This window comes from Lycium ferocissimum, chromosome 8 (assembly GCF_029784015.1).
Source record: "Lycium ferocissimum isolate CSIRO_LF1 chromosome 8, AGI_CSIRO_Lferr_CH_V1, whole genome shotgun sequence".
NCBI classification, from domain to species: domain Eukaryota; kingdom Viridiplantae; phylum Streptophyta; class Magnoliopsida; order Solanales; family Solanaceae; genus Lycium; species Lycium ferocissimum.
In genome coordinates this window covers 21,678,394-21,699,613 of record NC_081349.1, presented here as the reverse complement: position 1 = coordinate 21,699,613, position 21,220 = coordinate 21,678,394, and the positions used below count along the sequence as shown (strand labels likewise).

At 32.8% G+C, this 21,220-nt stretch overlaps 1 long non-coding RNA gene across 2 annotated transcripts; it reads right to left on the bottom strand.

Moving 5' to 3' along the window:
* Positions 1-89: 89 nt before the first annotated feature.
* On the bottom strand, positions 90-2,039 carry LOC132066717 (uncharacterized). Of its 2 annotated transcripts, XR_009416923.1 has the most exons (6): positions 1,760-2,039; positions 1,452-1,506; positions 1,251-1,311; positions 844-999; positions 308-408; positions 90-154 (listed from the first exon to the last, which is right to left on the bottom strand). It is a non-coding gene; the product is annotated as an uncharacterized LOC132066717 (long non-coding RNA). The 2 variants fall into 2 exon arrangements; XR_009416922.1 differs by having other exon boundaries at positions 1,251-1,506.
* Positions 2,040-21,220: the final 19,181 nt, after the last annotated feature.

Here is a 21,220-nt window from a genome sequence, read left to right as displayed (position 1 = left end):
CAAATCATTCAAGAAACCGGATATTGTTACTTTTGCTTGAATTTTTTTTCTGTGTAATCAGTAAAAATTTTGTGGAACTTAAAAAAAATACCACCTTGTTTACATATGTATGTGATCGCCATCTAACGGTGAGCCATTGAGGACGACCAAAGAGCTACAAAGTAAGAACAAAAGTGAGTACAAAGACAACAAAATGATATGTAGAAGTATTCAAATTCAGTATCTTCTATGAACCAAATTTAGCAATTGGCTATAAGCTATACAAAAAAAGTGCTCACTGAACACTATGTATGAGAATTAATTCTACCTGCAGAAGATGGTGTTCCGACAGAATGACATAATGGAATACGCATAAAATCCCATTGCTCCTTCCGAGGGCATGGGCCAAATTGAAGCACATATTGGAGCCTGCGAAACATAACAATATTCTCACCAGATAAGCTTTCTGAAATAACTTGATGGGATTGAATAAAATGTCGTAATGTTTCATTGCAATCAATGAGAGGATTGTTATCATGTTCATTAATGTAACTGCATTGCAATAGAAGAATATTCATGAGAAAATAAACTTCATTGCAAATAAACACCTCTTTCCTACAGAAACTGTGCAAAAACAGAATGATTTATTCCATTTTCATCAAATGCATGACTTTCAAATGAACAAAAAAGACCCTCTGTGCTCTAATGAGATTAGTAAATCAACATGAAATGGAATTGATTGATTATAAGAAGTCAAATTATATAAAAATAAAGAAGTTATATTGGTACCTTATGACATCTTGCTTGAACCAGATAATTTAAAAGAAGAAGTAGTCAGTTTCTTCAAATAGGCTGTAAACTTACCATAAATAAGAAATGGAATTTAGCCATCGTTCCAATTTTTTGTTTAGATTATTCTGATGCTCCGGTGAAGCAAAATCAATGTTTTGTAGAGTGATTCCAGTAATGCCTTCTCAAAGATTCTTCATCTCCTCGTGTATATTCAGTTCCTTGCCGAAACTGGCAGCACAAAAGAAAAGAAGTTGAGAAGAGGAACCAAAGAACCTGGTATCCATCGATTTAAGTATCCATTTTTACACAAAAAACGCTAGCATTTACATATAAACTCACCACTCACTCAATAGGTAAAGTGGTAAGAGAGGGCATTCATGTTCAGTTAAACGAATAACTAAAAATTGTATAAACCCATTTTTACAATCTTTAGAGTCTAAATATTGGAAAGTTTAAAACTTGGGAAAGGATTCTCTCACCAGTGTTATGGATCAAGGCTTGTAAAATTGGCTTTAGTTCTCAGAATAGAACGGTTCATCACTGCAGATAATGAAGATGCTAGTGAGCTAAAAGCTAAAGTTATTACTATAATTTATGGACACTTGATAGTAAAGCTAATACTGGAAAAATATCTATACTTCAAATTGACATAAAAAAATAATAACAAATTCGGCACTCACCATATAGACGAAGAAATTAGAGTCTATTATTTCATTTGGCACATCTCAGCCACAACTGTGAAAAACTTTGAAATTCAACATTTTTTTTCCAGCATAGTTATCCTCCTTATATAATTTTTTTTAAAAAAAATAAATAGAAGGAGGAATAAAAGAAGTAAACTGAAGTAATTGATTGGAATAGACCCATATGTGAACTTCAAAATGCTCGGTCAGTGAGAACTATACATAACCATTGTCCTTTCATATTAGGAGGAGGATTGACAAAAATCCCAAGAAAAATTGTTCATCTAAAAATGGTTTAAAAATACCTGATTTGAATCAATAGTACGGCCTCTAACACCTTTATATATTTCTCCCATGGTGATTTCTTCTCTGGCTTGAATGCAACTGGGTTTGCGGTTTTCATTTGATACGGGTTATTGGGGTGAATTTTTCTCCTTTCTTATTTTAGTCTCTGTTTTTATGCCATTGTAACTGAGAATTTGATTTGAAACGGTTTGCGCAGGATTTCGATACACTTTGCATTTTATTATAAGGGATGAGAGCAGGTGTAACTGAATCCTATCTTTTTGCATTTAGTAATTGTTTTTTTTTTTTTTTTGTGTGTGTGTGGAAAAAAAAAGCGGAGAAAAACGATATGTTTAAAAAACGATTAATGAGACGTGGGAGTGTATGTATTGGGAAGTTGGTTATCCATTATCTTTTAATTTATTAATTTAAAATCAAATACTGTGATTTAGTTGGTTACTCAGTTTTCAGATTTACACGTTTTTGAATAAATTTAAATACTCCTGATTTTGCTTTTTTTATATTTTGTATTTTTAGTTTGGAATTTCTTGGACTTACACATTTTTTTAAATAGGAATTTTCTGGTGGTGACACTTGTCATCACCACCTACTTTTGCTTCTCCTATTATATTATATATAGATAGATTGTACTTCATTTGAGATCCTTTGATTACACGGGCCCAATGGCTCATATTGTACTTCATTTGAGATCCTTTGATTTTTCATTTTTCGGAGAAGGTGAAAGGTGCATTATTACACAAAGCAGTGTAGAACAAAACTTTATGGAATTATTGAAAAATCTCCTCAAACTCTTTATTTTTTGAAGACGAAAGTCTAGTCGTACAATAGAAATCATAAATACCAAAAAGAAATTCCCAGATTGATGATGCAAGTATCCGAAATTCATTGTCGTCAGTGGTGGTTGTTCTTCAGCGGTGGTTGTTCTTCAGCGGCAGTGTTGTGCTGGACAATGACTTGCTGCTTCCTCCTATCCATCCCACAAAGACAAGTACATCGATAAAGCAAAATCATACTTAATAGAAACGTCATCAAGTAAATCAGACAAGATATTTTCTGCAAGGATGAATTATTTCAAGAAATACTAAAGGGAAGGATGTATGAGAAACGGGAACACAAATATGTTTTTCACCTTAATAATGCCGAGCAAACATCTTGCATTGCAGCACTGGCTGCTGCTATTTCTCCAGTAACAAGTGCTCCTACAAAGTAATGGAAAGGTGCGAATCTGATGAAGTGATAAGAACATGAAAATATCAGATATGCCAATATGAGAATGAAAGCTGAAAAGGAAAAATGAGGAAGTGTATTCATGAACCGTTTTACTTCCTTAAACTGCTTGTTATTTTGTGTATAATTGACTAATAAAATCTTTCTCAAGGATTTAGCTCGTAGGGCACTATGAGAGAACAAATAGAAGCATGATTATAGTTTTATTTGCATGGGTTAGAAATCTTTTTGATGATGCTTTTTCTTTCTATAATGATTAACCATTGGCCGTTGTTGGGCGCAATTAATGCTCATCAAGCAACCTCAGCAGAAGCATTTCCAAAGCTATGAATATAGGGAAAAAGAAGGCTTTGCTACACAGTGTGGTGTGTAGCAGTTAGCAGCATATAACACTCTAGGATGACAATGGATTGTCAAATATATAACATACAATTGGAAGTACTATCTCAACTAAATACACATGAGATCGACATGAAGATAGCCGTGAATGGACCTTAAAACCAGGGCCACTAACATAGTTCGGAAAGCAGAAAATATTGGCTCCGGCTTCTTAAGATGCGTGGGCAAATGTGATTGCCAAAAGAAGAGGGATTGGATCTTGAAATAGGGATCCGTATGTTAATGTTTTCCCATTCCAACATCCAATTCCCCTTCTCTTGACTATCATGTATTCAATGTCCAAAATATCAACGAAATTCTGACAAAAAAAAAGTATATTATTAGTTGTGAAATGTAGCTTGCAATCTCAACATTTAGAAAATACGTACAGACATATCATTTTTTGCACTTCACCAATCCAATCCTACTTTCAACAGAGAAATTAAAGGATTTCTAAAAAAGAAATGCCTGATCACTTTCGAAAAATGCAAGGCGAAATGAATAGTGAGATACAGAATACGTAACCACCGTTGATGTTGGTTAATGGATATCTCAAAGAGTGTTAGAAGAAGTACATGAATCAACAAATTCAAAAAAGTCGAAGCATTTTGAGCTCATAAATCAGTTGAAGCAATTCTGACATAGTATCCAACTTATCAATGTGTGGGAAAAACCTTTTCCTATTTCAACAAGCTCACAAATTAGGAAAAGGTTATTTTGTTTCCAAAAGAGAAAGTAGTTCAATATATGCATACTAGTTATCCAGCAAAGACTCGGTCTTGACAGGGGAATGGTGATTTAAGTATACAATCTCATTATTCCTTACAAGCTCAACATTTGAAATCAGGTGATGTTGCTTCGTACTGCAGCATGTTAGAAGTTTTAAGGCACATAAACATTTTTAAACAGAGTGATCTTGAAGGACGTAATAAACTATGGCTAGCTGTCCTTTTTTAACCCAAGTAGATAACATTTATATATTGGCTAATTGACGGTTACAATAATTAGAGCACATCAGACATACGACATAGAAAATAAATTAAAGGAATGAACGTAGGAACAATTCATCTAAGCAGTTACGACAGATTACCACTGAGCTCCAAAAGAAATTAAAAACTACTTGTTAATCTTTGGTAGGGGCTATATCAAAACAGTTAGATTACAACTACGTTCTAAAAAAAATCTCTTTACAAATCCGAAAAGTTCCGTAAGTAAATCATTTAGCATTTTCATAAGTAATATCTTGCCAAATTCAAATACGCTCTATGAAATTTTAACAGATTTGATGAAATTACAGCATTAGATTTACATTTTACAGAGAAAAGCTAATTTTTTATGACTGGAAGTTATTTTCCCATATGTTAAATCGGGAAAAAAAGAGTCTGGAAGGCAAAAAAGAGTTTACTTTTGTCACATAATTTGTGTATTCTAACTTCTTATGAATATGGTTACTGTTTACTTGCAAGACGCATAGTATGGGAATATATGGGATATTTGATTGATGAGATGCTTCTGCATGTCCATATTCTTGCAAGAGGGTATATGCTGCAAATTGAAAACTTTCTTCAAACAAATTTAATTATATGTAGTAGCTCCAGTAGTACATATAATCCCCACCCATGTAAAAAATATTCAACTGCTACTGAAGATGAGAATTTTTAATCTTTTCTAAGCAGTACTTACAAGGAAAAATGTAACAAGGATTTCAAGACACTGCAGCTTCTACAATATTAAGTAATATTGTACAACAAATATTTTAGCCTTCTCCCCAGTGAATGCTTTTTCCAAGCTTTTCGACAACAACATCAAACTAACGATGGGGACAAAGCAAAAAGATGGCCCGGAAGGGAAGTGTAGTGCAATATCAGTACTTCCAAATAGGTTAAGCAAGGTTTCCTCCAAGTATCTTCCAACCCTATGCTCAATAAACAATTTTCATAGCAACTTAACAGAATAGAAACAAGAATACAAAATCACAGTCCAATAACATAACAACAACATAAAAGCTCAGCCCATAAAGCTCAAGGCCACTGAAAGCATGTAATTTACATAAAATCGAAAAAACAATGAAGCCGTAAGTAATTCACGCAGTAAACATAGACAAAACGGAGCACAATGATGAAGAGTGAAACCGTGAATTGTGATGAAGCGATAAGAAAGACGACTAAGAAGGAATCCACGTGCTGAGCCACCAATATAACACTGAAATTTACCCTATGAACTGACCAATTTAGCCCCATGCCATGCAGGCATGTTGACCCCGAGGTGCATGCTTATTACCTCTTATATATTAGCAGTAGATAGTAGATAGTAGATATATATAGAATTAATTAATCTGCAAAATTAAAAATATAAATGGAAGTGCATTTAGTGGGGTTCGATCCCACAATCTTAAGGGATTAAACCCAACACTTAACCAGTGCTCCACCTAGTCTAGTTTGACCATGCATTCCTTCAGTTAATATTAGATATATTTAAGGAATTATATACATAATATACCGAGTTTAGTCAGGTGACCATGTGTTCACGTGACCCATTTTTAATGCACAAATTCGCCCCTGACTGAAAGCATGTAATTTACAGAAAATCAAAAAAACAACGGAGTCGTAAGTAATTCACGCAGTAAACATAGACGAAACAGAGCACAATGATGAAGAGTGAAACCGTGAATTACGATGAAGCGATAAGAAAGATGAATAAGAAGGAATCTACGTGCTGAGCCACCAATATAACACTGAAATTTACCCTATGAAATCGCCTCATGCCAGGCAGGCATGTTGACCCTGAGATGCATGCTTATTGCCTCTTCTCACACACTAATCTCTACAGGTGCCCGTAGTAGGCCGGTCGCCCTACCTAAACCAATCATCATATCGGTCCCTAGACAGAACGCAGATGCTGTAGAGATGTATACTGGGGATGAGAAGAGGAATTAGGGCGGTCACCTAATAGCTGTAAAAGATCCACGCGGTGAGCTGCAAAAATACCGAAAATCTGTTAAAGTAGAAAGACTATAATACCCTTTTAAGGCCAAACAGACATGTTGACGTCCTGGCTACTTTATCGCCCTTTATTACATAGTAGAATAAATTAATAATAATAGTAGATAGTAGATATATATAGAACTAATTAATTTGCAACTATGAATAACAAGGCTATAATTGTTTGTTGGTAAAAATTCATCTGCATCGGGTATTTACACCAAATCAATGAAGGCAAGATAACTGTCTTTTATATACAGGGTGGATCCACCCTTTAGGGTGTGGGTGGCATGGCACTCCCTTGATAGATAATTTTTTTATATACCTATGTTGCAATTTGCTTAAACTAGATTAAATATTTGATCCTGCCACCCCCGATTGCAAATTAAACAAAGGTGTCATGGCTGGTAGACACAAGTTTGAATCTATCTTGAATATTTTCTACTCTCGTTTCTCTTTGTGCTTTTTTGTTCATTTGTACCGGTCATTTCCCTTTTCGGCTCTCCCAATTTTCTATTTGTCATTTTATTATTTATATGGTCTTTCCTCTATTCTATTATTTTATCTGTGATCTCTAGCGAGAACATAAAAAATAGAATCTTCAAAATCCCTTAAATTAAGCATTTTTCTTAATCTCAAATCTGTGAGTATTTAAATCGAAAAACTTGGGTCTCAATGAGAATTTTGGATTGAGATCAAAAGTCAATCTTTTTCTAATTTCTTTTGTTGATTACTCCCTCCGTCATGTTTACTTGTCTATATTTGACTTGGGACACTCTTAATAAGCAATAAATAAAATGAGAAATGAATTTGAGTACTTAATAATAAGGGTGAAATAGGTATAAAATGGTAAATTATGTCTTGGGTTTTCAAATTATACAACTTACATGTAAAAGTAGACATCTATTTTAGTATAGTGGATAAATAAAAATGGACGGAGGGAGTGTATTATAAAAATTCGTGTTTTTCTATAATTGTTAAATTCAATTTAAATCACTTTACTCTTAAATTGTAATGGAAATTTCGTAAGCATTGCCTAGAAAAAAACATGAAATTTATGATTTATTTTTGAGAACTTGTAGTTATCTGATTCTACATTTACTTATGGGGTGTAATTTACCTATTGAAGAGTTTTCCTATTATTTTTCTTATTTTGATTGGTGTAATTCCCTTATTGAAGATGTTATTTTACTTGTGCAAGTTCATTTTTTAATATACATAAAAGATATAAGTTCCTTTGTGAAAATGTTGATTTTACTTCTGTTGTTAATGAGTGTGATTCCTTGTTTAATATGCTAATTATGTTCGTTTCTTGATTTTTGAGATGTAATTTTCATATTTGCAAATAAAAAACGGCCTATTAAGTTGACCCGAATAAATTCAAAAGAGATGGACCCGACCCAAATACACGTTCCTAACAAAATGAACATTGAAGAAAATTGTGACACCCGCCACCTTTAAATCATAAATCCGCCTCTATTTATACACATATTTATGTTATGAAAGAGTACCAAAAAAAGATTTTTTTTCCTCGGCCTGATCAAGTGATAAGTATTTTAATTTTAAGTTGTAATCACTAAAATAAATTGTCTTAATATCAGACTTGTTAGCTTGAATGAGCCACAACCAACGAGGCATCATAATATTCTCCAATTCCGAAGATCTTCCTACTCAAATCAGAGGTCATATCAACTTGGATAAGTGTGGAACTCCTGATTTTAGGATTAGGAACAAAAAATTTAAAGATATCACCTTTTTTTTTTTCTTTTTTTGTTTGGGCAATAAAAGATATTACCTTTAATGATGTGGATTCAGCTCCTCTTCATTTCTCCTCTCTTCATTTTTTTCAAGTTCTTGCTTGGATTGAGGAAACATGACATATGTTAGAATTAATGACTAAGATTTAGTTGACTAAAAAAATTCTTAGAATTAATGACTAAGATTTAGTTGACTAAAAAAATTCTAACCGCAGTTTAGATAATTTCATTTTATCTCTCAGATTTATTTCATCTCTTTTCTCCCGATTATCTCTCCTTATTAGTTTAAAAAATTCCTTATCAGTAGCACCAGTCGGCCATTGAATTTCGTTTTCCTTATTCTTTCTACTAATCTCCTTCGACATTGAGTTCCTTTCTTGACTTTTGAGGACTAAATGAATACTCGTCCAGTTTCATTTAATTTGACAAGAAGTATTTACAAAAAAATGTATTCCATAATTTTTGGTGACTATAAAAGTATGTCATTAAAAGAAGAAACGAGGTAAACGTATTTTATGCACCGAAAAAATTTACTCATGGCAAGAAAGAAAAGTTTATAATATACTTAGAAAAGATATAATCTAGATTCAGGAAAATAAATGTTAATGAAGAGATATATACGGAGCAACGTGAAGAGTCTGTGGTGTTCCTGTAATTAAGAAGAAAGATCTGAGTCATATACATCGAGATTAGAGTAAAAAAAAATTATACTATCAGCGTAATTTAATTAAGTATTGTTTACCCTAAAAAAGGAACAGTTGAATTTATTTAGTGATTTAAAGGATACGTGAATTAATTTTTTATAGACAAGAGTAAATTACAAACAATAAGTAATGGAATCAAGTAAATATGATAAATAAAATAAGGTTGGGCCGCTGGAACTCGGAGGAATCTCTTAATGAGGATGACTCCGATTGGACACTCAGCCTTTAAGAACACTTCGAATCCGGTTTGGCAAGAATAGTGTAGACCCGCCTTTTTAGTATGGGGCGGGTCGGGTTTATTTTGGTATGGGTTCAAGTGAAAATTAAATTAAAAATAAAAATGGTTGGAGCCATTGACATCATGCCACGTGTCCCCGTTAAATGGGCCATTAAACGGGGGGTATATATGACCAAAATGCTAACGGTGGGGGTATATATCATTAAAAAAGCAAATGAGGGTTACGCACAACTATTTCGGGATAGTACAGGGGTATATATGACCATATCTCCTAAAATAAATAGACTCCACCTCCAATTATCTAGGCAAAAATCTCAATTAAGATTACTTCAACAATAACTCTTGCATATACTCCTATTCAAACTCTTACATTCATTCTTTAATTTATTTGAAAAGTTAAAAAACATAACTAATTAAAATTATTGTATGTAAATGTGAGTTTTATTATTATTTCATTCGGCATGTGGATAATATTTCAAAAGAAAAATTGTGATATTAAATATGCTATAGATTCTATCATAATAGCATAATAGAACGTACAAATTAAGACATTTCATATATCTATATTTGCTACGCTCGAGAATACAAAGAAAGATTGACTTTAGTTTCCGGGAAAGCATCACTAATTGCCCGCCCAACCCAAACTAATTATCCGCCCATGCCCACTCCCAAACTATTTTCGCTTCTGCCCAGCTGAGCCCAGCCCAAACTAATTACCCGACGTGCCCCCCTTGCCCAAACCCTTCCTCTATGATATTATCACAGTATATTTATATATCATGATGATATCATTGAGGACTAAGAGGAGGACTGAAGCAGTCCTCCATGATACCGTCTCACTAAATTTATGTACCACGATGGTACCACGGTTCCGAGGAGTGTCTCATTGAATGACTGAAGCAGTCCTCCATGATACCATCACAGTATATGTATATAAGACGATGGTATCATAGAGGTTTTTTTGGGAAAAGTGTGTCATTTTTAGTAAATGAACATGATTATTCATAATACCGTTTTAGTATATTTATATACTATGATGGTATCATGGAGGACTAAGAGAAGGACTGAAGCATCTTCCATGATACCATCTCAGTATATAAATATACTGAGATGGTATCATGGAGGACTAAGAGAAGGATTGAAGTATCTTCCATGATACTATCTTAATATATTTATATATACCATGTTAGTATCATAATTGGGGGGTATCTGGGGTAAATACTTTTGATTTTTTCTGGGGTTACGAAAGTAATTGAGGTATGGATGGATATATATTTTGGTTTGAGGGGGCATGCGTGATCTTTCCCCTTAGTTTTTCCTTCTGCACGTTATTGGCGGCACGGGCTCCTGCCATCTAGTTATCTCAAAATACTCTATTAAGTTTGTTTCATATCCATCTAATTAGGTTGTTCCTAAACTTAGTCCCAACAACACTTATATCATGCATGATTAGAGAACCTCTCTAATCATGGAAAAATAAAACGTTAGCGCTTCTCATAACAATATTTATATCATTTTCTTCACACCAAATTTAGTGTCGAAGGGAAAAGACATACAAAGACAACACTTAAAAATACAGATCAGAGTTATTGTTGAAGGGAAAATAATACAAAGAGAGAACATTTAAATCAAAATAAACACACATATTTGGAGTAGATTTAGTACTTTAGAGTATTCCACGATATTCTTCATGGCAAGACGCTACATGTGAAGCTTGTTTTCTCCCAACACCACCGTCAATCACTATTGGACCAACAAGTATCGTTACAACCTCCCAAAATATTATCCGGAAATAAGATGGTCAAACATCAATTTTTTTGTATATGCTCGAAGAGTAACAGTGAGAAGTGAGAACTTGCAAAGAAGGAACTCATATATAGTCTATACTCTACTTGCCCTTGTTGAAGGATTTTAATTACTGGAGCATTTTTATTATCTAAAATATTCAATTAAACTGCCATCCTAAGTTCCAGTGTTTTAAAAAGCGTTTTCGGGGCGAGCCTCGGGGCAGGCGTATCAAAAATGCCCCGGGGCGATGGTTCGAGGCGAAAGTCTCAAAAGGCGTACGCCGAACAATTCGGGGCGTACGTCTGGGCGTTTGGAGCGAGTTTTTTTTGTTGGGGCGTAAGCCCAGAAAACTTCTTCAAATTAAAACAAAATTTGTTAAATAAGTCTTCAATATAATGCCCAAATTCTCAAAAGTCAACTAGTAATTACTCAAATATTTTAAAAAGGAACCGAAACATTAAATTTAAAAGTCACGACCTTTTTTTATTGCTAGAATGCCTACTATATATTCTTTTCCAATTATTTATCTTGTCTTCTACTATCTCAAAAAATAACGACGATCAACTTGTGCTTGTAAGTAGCGTATAATAGATTGTTCGATTAGTTTTTTTGTGAGGATGGAGCATATATTTATAGTTTTCTTCAAATTTTTACGCTATTTTACCTATTTAAAAGTATTTATTATAATTATATCCTTTTATGAAATACTAAAAATTAAAGTCCCATGAGGCTTACGCCTCGCTGAGGCAGAAACGCCTCGCCTTACCCCCCCGCCTTTTAAAACACTGATCCTGACATAGTGAACTAACCGGTCGAACTAAATTACAGCTAATTAAGTATAAATTAAGAAGCGCCAAATTAAACTTAGCTACCGTTCAGTCACAAGACTTGCCTTAATAATAAATTATGGTAATCGTCAAGATTTGTGATGAAAATTCTAACAATCACTATATCCTGTTCTGTAGAAATATTTAGCATCACGTTTTGCTTCAACATTGACCCAAATTGTTCCAAATGACTCCAACTTTGATATCCAGCCTTATAATGTCAGTCTCAATAATTTTCAGTTGTTAGATTATAACCTCAAACCTTCCAAAATCAATAGATCAACTTTGTCTTATTCTACAAACAATCTCAACAAACCTAACAATGGTATTCTTCAAGTTTCTTCAGCCAATCCAAATACGCAATGAGTCTTCAAATTTTTACTACACATATAAAGAAAATAGAGAGGAAGATGAGGAAAAATCCTGACGAATATACATACTTGCACAATTTTTCTTAATAGGGTCAAAAATTAAATGAATATCCCTAAAAAGAACACCCCGTGTATATTCCTGCTTAACTAAATCCCAGGCCCAAGCCCAAAGCCTGATCTGGGTCCATAACATAGCAAGTGCTTTCCTGAAGGTTGGGCTGCAGAATGGCTCTGAACCTCACGTTAGAGCCTGTTTGGATTGGCTTATAAGTTGTTTTCAACTTTTTGAGTGCTTTATTTGGAAATTTAAAAAAGTCATTTTTGTCTTTAAAATAAGCTCAAAAAAATAATTGGACCCGTTTGGTTTAGGCTTATCTAAAGCGAACATAAAATTTGAAATTGAACATAAGCCAAAAAAATAAGTTGACCTACTGACTTTTTTTTTTGGCTTATAAGTTGCTTTTTTAAGCATCCAAACAGGCTCTTAGTTACTCTTTTATCATAATTTTCATCTTTCTTTCGGATTTTTTTTTTTTCAGGATAACTATTTAGTAAATGATTTTTTTATATATCTTGCAACATATGATCTTTTTTAGGCCGCCGTCTAAAGATCTCTTTTGAGCAAACTGAAAATTCATAGAAAATGTTAGATCAACAGTGTAAAATTTTGTATATGTTGGAAGAGAATCTATTGTTTGTCAGTCCAAAAGATTATATTTGCACAACTTTTTAAAATAGGAATAAAATTTAAATGGTGGCCTAACAAGGCACATCTGCGTAAATCAGCCTTTTTTTTTCTGTAGTTACTGAAAGCTTTTTTTGTTAATTTTATTGAAGTGGTAATATCCCCCTATATTGGGGAATTGACATGTACATACAACTCCCATTTAGAATTGGCATATCTTTAACCCAATTGTTTGTTTAATAATTTTAGCCTAAAAATAATGGCAATCTTTAGCCAAATTTGTATCCAGCGGACGAAAGATTAGGGCTACAACTTCTTTCCTCCCTCAATTTACGCGACTTTGCAATCTTAAATATACCTACTTATTCTTATCAATTTAATATTAGAAAAATATGAATGTTTGTTTTCAAAAAAAGTCTAGTACCGCAAATTATATTCTGCCATGTACCATTATGATTTTTTTTCCAATGATTAATTTTTCCCCTTATTTGACGTTGGAGATCCCTAAAATTAAGGGTTCAATTATTGTGTTTCCCTTATTTCAGGGTTTTGCAGCAGCATTGAAATTTTATCATATCAATATAAAATTTATCTTTAATTTCATAACTTTATATCATGATTTATGTAGAACTCATTAAAATTATTGTCCATTACACATTATATAATGTATAAATGTGTATACAGACCAATAGATAGTAATGCAAATAAATGTATATCAATTTATTAGGTGAATATAGACTTTTGGTATTTGTATATGGACCAATGAATAACACTACAAACAAATGTATATAAATTTGTTAGGTGAATACGGGTCAATGTATACCAATGCAAATAAATGTATACAAATTTGTTAGATGAATACGGATCAACGTATACCAATGAAAAATTATAAAGATATTAATGCAAACAAATCTATACCAATTTATTAGATGAATACAGACCAATGCATACCAATACAAATGTATACCAATTTATTACATGATTGTAGACCACTGTATACCAATATGTACATATGATGTATACATCAGATTCATGAATACTTGTATAGTAGTTGGTATATATATGATGTACACATCAGATTCATGAATACATGTATAGTAGTTGGTGTATATATATATATATATAGATGATGTATAAATCAGATTCATGTATAGAAGTTGGTATACATATGATGTACACATCAGATTCATGAATACGTGTATAGTAGTTGGTATATATATGACGTATACATCAGATTCATGTATAGAAATTGGTATACATATGATGTATACATCAAATTCATGAATACATGTGTATACATATTTGATATACAATGCATAAAAAGTACAATTTATCACTGGTTTGTATACATGAAATATCACTGTATACACAAGCTAGCGATAAATCTTGGGATGAGATATACACATGCGGATTTGTATACATAGGCTACTGTACACATATTTCATAATTTGTATATAAAACATAACAAAAAAATCCGAAATCAATAAGTCAGAATGTATACATGGTACTTCACAATAAGTTAGAATGTCTACATGGTACTTCACAATATATCAGATTGTATACATGGTACTTCACAATAAATCAGAATGTATACATGATACTTCACAATAAATCAGAGCGCATACTTGATACTTCACAATAAATCAGAATGTATACGTGGTACTTCACAATAAATCAAAGTGTATACATGGTACTTCACAATAAATCAGAATGTATACATGGTACTTCACAATATTTCAAAGTATATACATGGTACTTCACAATATATCAGAGTGTATACATGGTACTTCAAAATGTATACATTGTACTCTTCATCTTCATCACTTGATTGGTATCAAATTCCTAGCCAAATCCTCCAATGAAAAAGCCGATGCACAATCTAAAGATCATGATGAGTTATGATTATTATCTTACACTGACACATCAAAGGCTAGGTATCTGCAAATTACAAAGAGGAAGAGATAGCAACTTGAACTGTAGAGTATATACTGAGTCAAACCCATCTTTTTCATGGAATTTCTTGCCATGCTTTGGGAGTCCTCGTGCTCCAGGCATTCTCTGGTTCAAATAGATTATGCTAAGAGATCTTACACTTGATCAATAGTATTTGTAATACAATGATGCAATATTAATGAAGAATAGCGGGAACATATTCATACACCATTTTGGCGGCAGAATAAAATTTTGTTAGCTCCTCTCTCTCGGTGAATGCCTTTTGCCAGAATAGTATAGTTTGCGTATTTGGAGAGAGATTTGGGGAAAGTAATTGAATAAAACTTTAAGAAGAGAGAGGGAATTTGAAAATATAAAGCTATTTTAAAGGAATATTTTTTCAGTTATGAGATAGCCTAAAACGTGGGTATTGGCTGTGGGATGCCAATTTGTTAAACTTTTAAGTTATTTTATGCCATTTAGTAGGGGTGTCAATGGTTTTCAAAAAATCAACTTAACCGATCGAACCGTACCGTACCGAACCGATTTTTATGTTTTTTTAATAAAACCGACGGTTTTTATATAAATTTATAACCATACCGAATAATTAGCTAGGTAGGTTTTTAATTTCATCAAAATAAACCGAAAAAATACCGAACCGAACCGAATAAGTTTATATGTGTAAAATATATTTTATATATTAAATTTAAATATAATAAAATAATAAAATTTTCGCTTTGGGTTTGGGATGATGAAAATGACTACAAGCTGGCAATATAATTAACACCTCAAGTTCCAACTCTGAAACCTATTATATTACTCCTATTGAAATTAAATTAGTTCTAGCATCTCGAGCAGTAACTAGTAAGCTACAAGGTATTCCAACGATCTGAAAGTTACAAAGTACCATTAGATACCTTTCCTCTCGTATGATTTTAAATTCTCTTATTGGATACTTAATCTTAGTAGTCTCAGTTCTTGAGTCTCATCTTAATTAATTTTTTCCCCTCGTGCAATCTAAAATATATTTTTTGTTTTTGCTTAGCATTATTTTACACCGCCGTAAAATAGTGAGATCAATCTCTGTTTTTGTCGTCTTTCATGTTTTCTTGATTCATAACCTTTTAATCAGTAAAAATATCTAAGGAGTTTTTGTCAAAATCCTATAGAAGTATGTTGTACCGGTACCGAAGAGAAACCGACATGATGGGACGATTTTAAAAAGTCCAATTTTGGTTCTACAAAATAAAATAACCGAAAAATTGGTACGGTATAAATTTTCTAAAATAACCACCCGAACCGTACCATTGACGCCCCTACCATTTAGTAAGCACTCTTGTCATACGGTGCCAAATCCCCTAGTAATATGTCAACTTTAGTTCTAGTAATAATTAGTCAAATTAACTACCTAATAAATAAGTGATAAAATATGTAATAGCAAATTATACAGAGGAATATCAAATTATATTTTAGTTTGCCTTAAAAAATTTATTCTGAATACTTATCTTCCTTTCACTCGTGCAAATTAAAGACAAAAACTGTTAGTAGCACTTTTTGTAATAATGTAGTTGAATGATTTTATAACCGAAACACTGAAATTTGAATTCTTCTTCCCCTCTTTTTCTGTATCGATTTTGAACATAAAGGTAAGTGCAAGTGTGATTTGCACCCGTTTTTTGTGTTTCCTGGAGTTATGTAATTTGAAGTGCCATTATTACAGGACCGTTTTTCCGTTCTAGGCATGTCCATTCTCGTATAGTTTGTGAGGAGATTCGATTTCTCTCTCCTTTATGTATCTACTTTTTGATCTTAATATACAAAGTAGGGCCAAAGACAAATCTCTTGCCACCACAACGCAGCTTTAATAAAAAATAAATAAAAAACAAAAGTATTGAGGGTGTTATAATTTAATTACCATAAACCCATAATAATAACACACTTTATTCATATTCTTTTTCTTCAACGTGTTGAAGGGAAAAGACATACAAAGGGAACACTAGTAAACTTAGTGCTGAAGGGAATATATAGAAGACGTACAAAAACACATATCTGCTAGCAGATATATTATTTCTTCACGTACGCCAAGCTAATTGTTAAAGGAGAACAGAAATACAAATACAATACTTAAACAAGAAACACCCACATTTTTGGAGCATGTATGTATGTATATTAGAATGGCAAGATGCCACATGTTTTGCATCTAGAATTATCGAACGGGTCCGTTTTCTCAGCACAGATCAGGCAGAGAGTAAAGCCAGTACGACAATCACTGCTGGTCTCACAACGATCGCCACAACCTCCCATAACATGCAACTTTGAGGTTCCAGGCATATCAACTGCATATTTTAGGGTTAAGATCAATGCAAGAATCTGAAAACTGTAATGTAAAAAAAAACTACGTAAATCTAAAATGTACGTATGTGCACATAGAAACACTAAAGTGCACACAAAAAGCTCATCATGATATATGCATTATATTAACATATACATAATTACCATATGTATATATCTTAATGCATGATTACTTTCATAAAACTGTAAATAAGAAAATTAGAAAAGTAAAGTTACGAACCAATAGTCATGGCCAAGAGAACAACGAAGATGATAGCAAACTTGTTCACTTGAGCCATATTTGCAAATTAATTAATATTTAGCTAGTAGAAGAGTAATGTGTGGTGATTTCTTTCGTGGAGAAGGATCCTATTTATAAGCCTCCAGGTACACTAATATTAATAAATTAATTACTCATTTGACTTTTCTCTTTATTTTTAATTTAGCTTTAAACAAAGAGAAAACTCCGTGCACGTTTTTAAAAGTTTATTTTTTAATTTCTTTTTGATAGTTTTTTTTTTGTTTCCCACCCAGTGTTTGGTACTAGCATTAATCACTACTAAAAAAAAGGGCGTTTTCGACCAAAAAATTTCGACCACATTTTTAGTCGAAAAAAAATCGACCACGCGAGGTCGAAAAATCAACAATTTAATTTTTATTTTATTTTTTCGTAGGATTTCGACCACACGAAATTCGATTTTTAAAAACTAAAATATAATTTCGACCACGTGTGGTCGAAATTAAATTTTGTATAAATAATAAATGGGAAACGTTTAAATTTTAAAAAAAAAAAAAAAAAAAAAACCAATTTTCGACCACATGTGGTCGAAAATTGGAAAACATTTATAGATATGCGCCTTTTAATTTACCGGTTTGGTCTTTAATTGTACTGATTTCTTTACTTTTAAGTTCAGAAGTTTTTTTCTCTCTCTCTCTCTCTCTTTCTCTCTCTCTCTCTCTCTCTTTCCTCTCTCCCTCTCCTCTCTCTACCCACACACACCACCTCTCTCCCTCTCTCACTACCCACACCACCACCCACACCTTCCAACCACCGCAGCCGGTCCACGTCGGCGGCGCAGCCCTTACATTTTCAGGAATGTTTTTTTTTTCCAATGTCATGAACACTTACCAATGCATAATAATTTCATGTTATTAGCTACATTACCTTCTATATTTAGTAGATTTGATAACTTTATTTAGTGTTCAATATTTGTTTTAGGGTTTATTTTAGATTTTTTTTTTTTTTTGGATTTTGAGTTGAAATTGAATGTTATTTTTTGGGCTGTTTTGGTCCCTTTTTTTGGGATTATTTTGATTCTTTATTTATGTGCTATTTATTTATTTTGGTTCTTTATTTATGTGCTCTTTATTTATTTTATGTGCTCTTTATTTATTTTTTCCGCCCAATATTATATTTTTTTGAAGTAATATCAATAGTTTAAGTCCTTAATAAGGCCATATAAATTAAATATGGTTTAATAAGTTCAAACTTTTACGCAATTTGTGTAGATGGAATCTCGTAGTTGGATGTACGATAGAACTAATCCTGGTCGATTTGGGTTGAAGAATGAATTTATAGCTGGCGTTTATAATTTTGTTGACTATGCTAAAACACTTGAGGATTTTACAATTCATGGTGTGGTTAGGTGTCCTTGTTCTAAATGTGAATATATGAAATTCAAGACCCCAGAGATTGTTAGGCGACATCTAATGGAAAAAGGTTTTAAAAGTAATTATACAGTTTGTGGATTTTTCTATGATTCTCGGATTTGATTTTCATTTATCACTTCCCAAAGTTTGAGACTATGTGGTCAATGACTTTAGCGTTTTAATTAACAGATGCGTCTGATCAGAGTTTGAAATTAATTCATGTTTTCTTTTTGATGCCATTTTGATGGATTTTCTCTTTCGATTAGTTCATCAAGGTGTTGAAGTTTGCTTCTTTTCTTACTGTAGGTTTATTCAGATCCTACTTGTCGTGTGAATATTCTTGGAGGAGTTATCGAGAAATCATGGCTTAGGGGTAATTAATTAATGCTTCTTCACGCTTTTGCTTCTTTACCAAAACTCTCTTTCTATGTTTATCTTTATTATCTGTTTCTTTCTTGTGTTTTTTATTCCTGCAGTTGGTGTATTCCTTGATTTAGATTGTGAGTAATTTGACTGTAGTAGCTCGACACCATTTGAATAAGGTAAGCTAAGCCTACTTCTCAGATAAAATTGTCATTTAGACATTTTATTTCTTTATAAATATTCTTTGATAATATTTTTGCATCTAGATTCTTGCCCTTAAGCCCTGCTTGAAGGAACTTGTTCATTGTTACAACTGTGATACAAGGATCTCTTTTCATTACTTTTTTAAGAATCGAAATGAACCAAGGACCAAAATAAACAACTATAAGGACCAAAATATTTATCTTTGTGAGAAGGGCTTTTATATTTCACGGCATTTATACTTGTTGATCTCATTTCCTTCATGTTTGTATTAGCGATAATGTAATTAGCAAACCACATGGTAATACTTCGATAATGAATTACTTATCCTCTTCATGTACACTAATTTTTAAGGTGTTCCTTTTTTCTCTTTTGGGTTTCTTGTGGACGGGTTTGTTTTCCTTTCTCTGAAGTTTGTTATGGAGACATTCTAGGTGTTTCAATAGATCAATGCTTGAAGAATCCTCATAGAGATGACAATTGGTCCAGACTTCTAATTTTGTAATAGTTGTATTTCTGCAAATTGGATTATGTTGATTAAACTGCTGATGAGACTGCATAAAGTTAGCTTTGTTGTGTTCTTAATAATAAGAGGTTGTATTGGTAGTCTTTAGTGAGAATTTTTGTTTATTTTCCTGTTATCTTCAAGCTATCCTTTTCTCAATTAATAGAAATCCTTCTTCTTTAGATAATTTACAATAAGTATCTGCAAAAGAAGTTCCATATTCATCTTGTAGTCACTTATCACATCCTTTCTTTTTTCCGTTAATAGATTATTTTCATTCTTGATCAATGATAAAACTACGCTATATTATTTTCATTCTTGATCAAAATTATATTGGTTTGGATGTCACCTTTATACCGTCGGCCCTTGAAGGCATAGATGCGATGATGATGGCGCAAATTGATCCTAAGGAGTATGAAGCTATGAAGCATCAAGTTGCTTGACTAACAAGAACACTTAATTCCTCGGAGGCTAGGATGTTGGGTATGCAAGCCCAAATTAATAGATTATGATGGATGTGTTTAAATGGATATGTCTATTATCTTTAAGGGTTTGAATGTAGTTTTAGTTCGAATTAGAAGTACTTTTAAGTTTATAATGTTTAAGTGTTTGAATGACGTTTATGATGTTTAAGTGTTTGAATGTAGTTTATGATATTTAAGTGTTTGAATGTAGTTTTAATTTTAAGTACTTTGAGGTTGAATTTGATTGTTTATAAGTGTTTGAATGGACAATGTTTAAGTGTTCAAGTGTTTGAACATTGTTTATGGTTGTTGTGTTGCATTGTTGATGAGTTGGATGGCTGTTTTGGTTGATGAATTTGGTTATTTGGAAATTGGTGTGGGCTGCCAAAAGCGAGCAAATGCTTTGAAAAATATTCTAGATTTTCGACCACGGGTGGTCGAAAATCAACCTGTATATTCACAATTTCGACCAAGATGAGGTCTAAATTGTACTGAAAAAATTCAATTTCGACCACATGTGGTCGAAATTCTGGGCCCAATTTACAATTTCGACACGTGGTCGAAATTGAATTTTTATTTTCTTTTTATATTTAAATATAAATAATGTTTTCAACCACACGTAATCGAAAAATTTAAATATAATTTAATATAAAAATATTTTTTCGACCACATGTGGTCGAAAACAATTTTTCCCTTAATTTCGGTAGAATGTGATTTCGACCACGTGTGGTCGAAAAAAAATTTCGACCAAGCTGTTATCGACCTACGCGTGTGGTCGAAAAATTGGTCGAAATAAAGGCTTTTTCGACCTCGTGTGGTCGAAAATCCCTGTTTTTTTAGTAGTGAATGGAACCCGACTATATCCGGTTTCGCGCCGCGTAGGGCTCCATTCAGGGGAATCGCTCCCTATCAAAAATCTCTCCATACCCAAGGCTCGAACCCGAGACCTCAGATTAAGGGAGGAGCAACCCATCCGTTGCACCACATCCTTTGTTTTCATCTGTTCCAAAAGTCACTTACCAAGGAAGAAAAGGAGAACAAAGGGCACCACTATTCTT